This window comes from Molossus molossus, unplaced genomic scaffold, assembly GCF_014108415.1.
Source record: "Molossus molossus isolate mMolMol1 unplaced genomic scaffold, mMolMol1.p scaffold_m16_p_7, whole genome shotgun sequence".
In the NCBI taxonomy this organism is placed as follows: domain Eukaryota; kingdom Metazoa; phylum Chordata; class Mammalia; order Chiroptera; family Molossidae; genus Molossus; species Molossus molossus.
In genome coordinates this window covers 93,185,605-93,192,703 of record NW_023425401.1, presented here as the reverse complement: position 1 = coordinate 93,192,703, position 7,099 = coordinate 93,185,605, and positions in this window count along the sequence as shown.

Genomic DNA, 7,099 nt, shown 5'->3' with positions numbered 1-7,099 from the left:
CACTATGACTTGCCCAGTTAGGAATTTATAATGAGATCACTCCTTGAAATTACTTTCCATAGAAACCCTTTTAAAAAATAGGAGCTCTGGTCGGTTTGGCTCAGCGTTCGGAGCAATGGACTGTGGACCAGAGAGTCCCGGGTTCTGTTCCTGCTAAGGACATGTACCTCGGTTGCAGTTTGTCCCCAGCCCAGGTTGGGTTGTGCAGGTGGCAACCACTCTATGTGTCCCTTTCATGTCTATGTTTCTCTCTCTCTCTCTCTCTTCCTCCCACTCTATCTGAACAAAATATGGAAGAATGTCCTCGGGTGAGGATAAAAAAGTAAATTAATTAAATTAAATTAAATTTAAAAATTTTTTAAAAAGGAGCTCTGGCCGGTTTGGCTCAGCGGTTGGAGCATTGGACCGCGGACCAGAGAGTCCCAGGTTTGGTTCCCGCTAAGGGCACATACCTGGGTTGCAGTTTCCGGACCCTGGTTGGGGTCGTGTGAGTGGTGACCACTGTGTCTTTCTCACATCAATATTTCTCTCTCTCTCTCTTTCTCCCTCCCGCTCTATATGAAGAATAAGGCAAAAGAAAAAAAAAGAGAAAAAAAACAAATATACACATATATGTATGTAAATATATAATGTATGTACACATACATAGATATATATATACATGGTTGTTCAGTTCTCCTTGAAATAGATTCTCTCACCTGCTATGTATAACCCATCACCAAGTCCTATTGTTTTTGGCTCCAAAATATATCTTGAACCTTCCCACTTCCAACCATTTCCACCCTAGTCTTGACTCATCATTAAGCTCATAATGGTCACTCTATATCCTCTCTTGGCTCCAATCCATTCTTCACATAGTTCTCTGAGTGATCTTTTCCAAAATGCACTACTTATGCTACTGTGCTGCTTAATATTTAAAAAAAATTTTTTTTCTTTATTGATTTTAGAGAGAGAGGAAGGGAGAGGGAGAGATAGAAACATCGATGAGAGAGAACATCGATTGGCCGCCTCCCACGGGCCCCCCACTGGGGATCTGACCCTAAACCTGGGCATATGCCCTGACTGGGAATAGAAGGCGACCTCTTGGTGTATGGGTCGACGCTCGACCACTGAGCCACACCGGCCGGCCTGCTTAACATCTTTCAATGGCTGTTTCTGCCTTTAGGATAAAGTCTAAATCCTTTAGAAGGTTTGCATACATTCATTTAAAAACTATTTATTGAGTATCTGCTCTGTTATAAACACTGGGTCACAGCACTGAACAAAAAAGATGAAACTCCTGCTCTTGTGAAGATTATAAAGATTATATTCTATGAGGACAGGGAGAGACAGAAATTAACATAAAAGAATTATATAAGAAGTACGATATAAGAAGATAAGCACTATAGAGGACAACAAAGCACATTATGTGGAAGAGGAATCCCACGTGTCTGTTTGGGAAGAGGGCAAGTTGCCAGTTGATAGAGCGGTCAGGCTAGGTTTCATTGAGAAGGTGACACCAGAACAAGGAATTGAAGGATGTGGGGAGTGAGCCATGTGGGTATCTGGAAGAGACTTCCAGGTAGAGGGCAGCAGTGCAAGTGTCCCAAGCAAGACTACATATGTCACATTCAAGAACTAATAAGGAGCCCTGGACTGTTTGGCTAAGCGGTTAGAGCATAGGCCCGCGGACCAATAAGTCACAGGTTCGATTCCAGTCAAGGGCACGTACCTCGGTTGCGATTCGGCCCCGGCCCTCAATGGGGTCGTGGGGTCATGTGGGGGCAACCACTCGATGTGTCCCTCTCACGTTGATGTTACTCTCTCTCTCTTCTCTTCCCACTCTAACTGAACAAAAATAGAAAAATATCCTCAGGTGAGGATTAAAAAAAAAAATTAAAAAAAAAAAAAAAAAGAACTAATCAGGAGTCCTGACTGCTTTAGCTCAGCAGTTAGAGTTTCAGCCTGTGGACTGAAGCATTGTGGGTTTGATTCCTAGTCAAGGGCATTTACACGGGTGCAGGTTTGATCCCTGGCCCCAGGACCTGCAGGAGACAACCAATCAGTGTGTCTCTCTCACATCGATGTTTCTCTCTCTCCCTCCCTTCCACTCTATCTAAAAAAAAAAATCAATGGAACCCGACAAATGTGGCTCAGCGGTTGAGCGTTGACCCATGCACCAAGAGGTCACCAGTTCAATTTCCAGTCAGGGCACATGCCCAGGTTGTGGGCCTGATCCCCAGTGGAGGGCATGCAGGAGGCAGCCAGTCGATGTTTCTATTTCTCTCTCCCTCTTCCTTCCTCTCTCTCTGATAAAAAAAATAAAAAAAAATCAATGGAGTCTGTCTGGTGTAGCTCAGCATAGTTCAGTGGACTTAGAGGTCTCTATTCCAATCCTGGCACATGCCAGTCGAGCTTGATCCCTTCTGGGGGAGGCAGCCAATTGATGTTTCTGTCTCTCTTTCTCCCTTGCTCTCTCTCTCTAAAAAATCAATAACAACATATTTTTTTAAAAATCTATGGCAAAATATCCTCAGGTGAGGATTAACAACAACAAAAACTAGTAAGGAGATCAGTGTAGCTGGAGCAAAAACAATGAGATGGGTTGGTGGGGGGGAGACAGAAGCTATTAGAACCAGGGAGGATAGGTCATTTTTTCAAGGAGTTTTGCTGTAAAGAGCAGATAAATGGAGTGGTGGACATGGAGTGGCAGCTGAAGAAGGAACTGAAATCAGAGAAGGTTTTTGTTTTGTTTTTAAGGTGGGAGAAATATCTTGATGCTAATGGGAACGTTCAGTAGAGGAGAGAACTGTTGGGCAATGTGCCTGAGCAGGCAGGAGGGGATTATTAGGTCAGTGTATAAGGTTGGCACAGACTATAGCAGTGTTTCTCAATTTCTGCACTTTTGACATTTTGGGCGTAGTAATTCTTTGTTGTGTGTGGGAGGGTATCCTGTGCATTAAGATGTTTTGCAGCATCCCCAACCTCTACTACCAGCCCAGTTGTAACAACCAAGAATGTCTCCAGAGATTGCCAATATCCTCTGGTAGGCAAAATTGTGCCCACTTGAGAACTACTGATCTATAGCAACAGGAGGGAAGGTAAAGTACTATTAGAGAATGATAAGACAACCACTCGATACATGAAATAAAAAGACAAAATTAAATTTACTGCTTGTACTAGAGACAGAGCCATGCAGATCAGGCATGGCTTCAAGGACACCAGACTGCTAATCTTCTATTGGATTTCAAGAATATGAGTAATTCAGAGTTTGGTGAACTTTCAGAGGTCTAAGTGTGCCGATGTCATCTGTAGAAGTGATAACTTGGGTGAAACTATTGATTTGTTGGCACTCAGACATGTTTACTGAAGTGAATCTCTTTGTGATTGGCTTATTTTCAGAATCAACGGGTTGTCATTGATTGGGCTTGCAAAGCATGTTCATGCGGGTAAGTTATTGATCAATTGAACTTAAAACTGGCTCTGATTTCTGTTTGTTACCATGGGAATGTGGGAACTTAAATTCTCAGTACTCTATATGCTAATGGATAGATGTGGTGGTGGAAATTCTCTTCTGATTGCTTTACTTTTTAAAAAAATCTTTACCCAAGGATATTTTTTCCATTGGTTTTTAGAGAGAGTGGAAAGGAGGAAGGAGGAAGAAAGGAGCAAGAGAGAGAGAAACATCAATGTGAGAGAGACACCATCGATCAGTTGCCTCCTGCACATGCCCCAGCCAGGGCCAGGGATTGAAACTGCAACCCAGGTATGTGCCCTTGACCAGGAATCAAACCCAGGACACTTCGGTGCAAGGGCTGATTCTCTTACCATTGAGACACACTAACCAGGGCTGATTGCTTTAATTTTTTTTATTATTATTACTGCTTTAATTTTTTAAAGTGAAATATGAAGTAAGGTCCTCACCAGACAAGACAGGGAGATTGGCTAGGTGTAGGTGTTGAAGGTTTAAGAAAAGAGATATAGCCCTGGTTTGGCTCAGCGGTTGCAGCCTCAGCCCGTGGACCAAAGAGTCGCGGATTTGATTCTGGTCAAGGGCACATACCTCAGTTGTGCTATGTCCCTGGTTGGGGTCGTGCAGGAGGCAACCAGCTGATGTTCCCCCCCCACACATACTCTATCTGAGACAAATGAAAAAATATCCTCGGGTAAGGATTTAAAAAAGAAAGAAAAGAGATATAAAATAGTCATGAATGAAAGTGGGAGAGAAAGTGGACTAGGGAGATATAATATGATTACTGGGTAGAATTAAGGGCACACTGAGGTCAAGAATACTGAGACAAATCAGCATGTCATGCATTTCTCTTTCATAATCAGCTGATTGGATGCCGGAGACTTGAACTGTAATTTAGGTTTTTCCAAGCAAGAAATGTTCAACGATGCCCTGGCCTGTTTTGCTCAGCGGTTAGAACATCGGCCCATGGACCAGAGAGGCCTGGGTTCAGTTCCCGCTAAGGGCATGTACCTCGGCTGCAGTTTGTCCCGGGCCCAGGTTGGGGTTGTGTAGGTGGCAGCCACTCATTGTATCTCTCTCGCATCGATGTTTCTTTCTCTTTCTTCCTCCCTCTCTCCCTCCCGCTCTATCTGAAGATGAATGCAAAAAAAAAAAAGTCCTTGGATGAGGATAAAAGAAAATATATTATTTTTAGCTTACTTATTTTGCTTTTTATTGTGATGTTGTCAAATACCTCACTAGTAGAAAGAATAACATAATGAGTCTATCACCCAAGTCCAACAAATGAAAACATTTTGCAATCTTCTTTCATTTATTCTGCCACACGTTTTATTTTTGTTTGTTTTTTTTTATCCTCACCCGAGGACATTTTTTGTTCAGGTAGAGTGGGAGGGAGAGAGAGGAAGAGAGAGAGAGAGAGAGAAACATCGATGTGAAAGGGACACATCGAGTGGCTGCCACCCGCACGACTGACCAGGGCCGGGGACAAACTGCAACCAAGGTACATGCCCTTAGCGGGAACCGAACCCGGGTCTCTCGGGACCGCAGGCTGATGCTCTAACCGCTGAGCCAAACCAGCCAGGGCAGCCACACGTTTTTTAATTTGAAAATTCATCTTTATTTAAAATACAAAAACAAAAAACCAGGAAATATAAAATGTTATATTTCATTTAAAAATAAATCGAAGAAATTATATTTTATTTGCTACTATTTCAGTCTTTTTATTTTTTATTTTATGTATTTATTTATTTTTTTAATCCTCACAGGAGGACATTTTGGATTTATCTTCAGATAGAGCAGGTGGGAGAGAAGGAGGAAGAGAGAGAGAAAGAAACATCAATGTGAGAGAGACACATCGACTGGTTGCCACCCATACCGGGGACCCCAACCGGGGCCAGGGACAAACTGCAACCGAGGTACAGGCCCTTAGCAGGAACTGAACCCAAGTCTCTCTGATCCGTGGGCCGATGCTCCAACTGCTGAGCCAAACCGGCCAGGGCTCAGAGTCTTCTTAAGTTAAACTTTTATTTTGAGATAATTGACATGCACATATAAGAAATAACACAGAGAAATCCACTGTATCCTTTTCCAGTTCCTCCCAGTGGTAACATCTTGCAAAACCACAGTATAATATAACAACCAGGACCTTGACATTGATAGGTCTATTTCTGGGTTCTCTATTCCTTCGGTTGATCTGTCCATCTTTTCCTCTATTAATACTACACCGTTTTTATTACTATAGCTATATAGAGGGCCCTAACTGAGAAAAGTGATTCCTCACACTTTCTTCTTCTTCTTCTTTTTTTGTATGTGCCCCAGCAGGAACTGAACCCGGGACTCTCTGGTCCACAGGCCGATGCTCCAACCCCTGAGCCAAACCAGCCAAGGCTCTTCTTTTTAAAGATTGTTTTAGGTATTCTAGGCCTCATTTTAGTGTCTTTTATACACACTGTTCTTTTCCTCAGGAATTTAAAAGCAAATCCCTTAATGGTTCACCCATAAATACCTCAAGAGGTATCTATGTAAGGGCTTTTTTTATCCTCACTCGAGGACATTCTTGCATTTATCTTCAGACAGAGCAGGAGGGAGAGAGGGGGGAGAGAGAGAAACATCAATGTAAGAGAGACACATCGACTGGTTGCCACCCACACGACCATAATTGGGGCAGGGACAAACTGCAACCGAGGCTGGTGCCCCTAGGGGGAACCGAACCCAGGACTCTCTGGTCCACAGGGCCATGCTCTGACCGCTGAGCCAAACTAGCCAGGGCTAAGTAAGGACTTTTTACCAAAAAAATTAAGATACTTAGGAATAAACTTAACCAAAGAAGTAAAGGACCTATTTGCAGAAAACTACAGGTCATTGAAAAAGGAAATAGAGGAAGATATAAAAAAGTGGAAGCACATACCCTGTTCATGGATTGGAAGAATTAACATCATTAAAATGTCCATACTACCCAAAGCAATCTATAGATTCAATGCAATCCCCATCAAAATACCAACGACATATTTCATAGAACTAGAACAAATACTTCAAAAGTTCATATGGAACCAAAAAAGACCCCAAATAGCCACAGCAATCTTGAAAAAGAAGGACAAAGTAGGTGGGATCACAATACCAGATATCAGATTATACTACAAAGCGACGGTAACCAAAACAACCTGGTACTGGCACAAAAGCAGGCATATAGACCAGTGGAACAGAACTGAAAACCCAGAAATGGACCCAAGGCAATACGCTCAACTAATATTTGACAAAGGTGGCAAGAGCATACAGTGGAGTAAAGACAGCCTCTTTAATAAATGGTGTTGGGAAAATTGGACAGCTACATGCAAAAAAATGAAACTAGACCATCAACTTACACCATACACAAAAATAAACTCAAAATGGATAAAAGACTTAAATGTGACCCGTGAATCCATAAAAATTCTAGAAGAAAATGTAGGCAACAAAATTTTGGACATCATACGGAGCAGAATTTTCACTGATACATTACCTAAGGCAACAGAAACAAAGGAGAAAATGAACACATGGGACTACATCAAACTAAAAAGCTTCTGCACAGCAAAAGAAACAATCATCAAAACGGAAAGGCAACCCACTGTATGGGAGAACATCATTGCCAATGATGTATCAGATAAGGGGTTA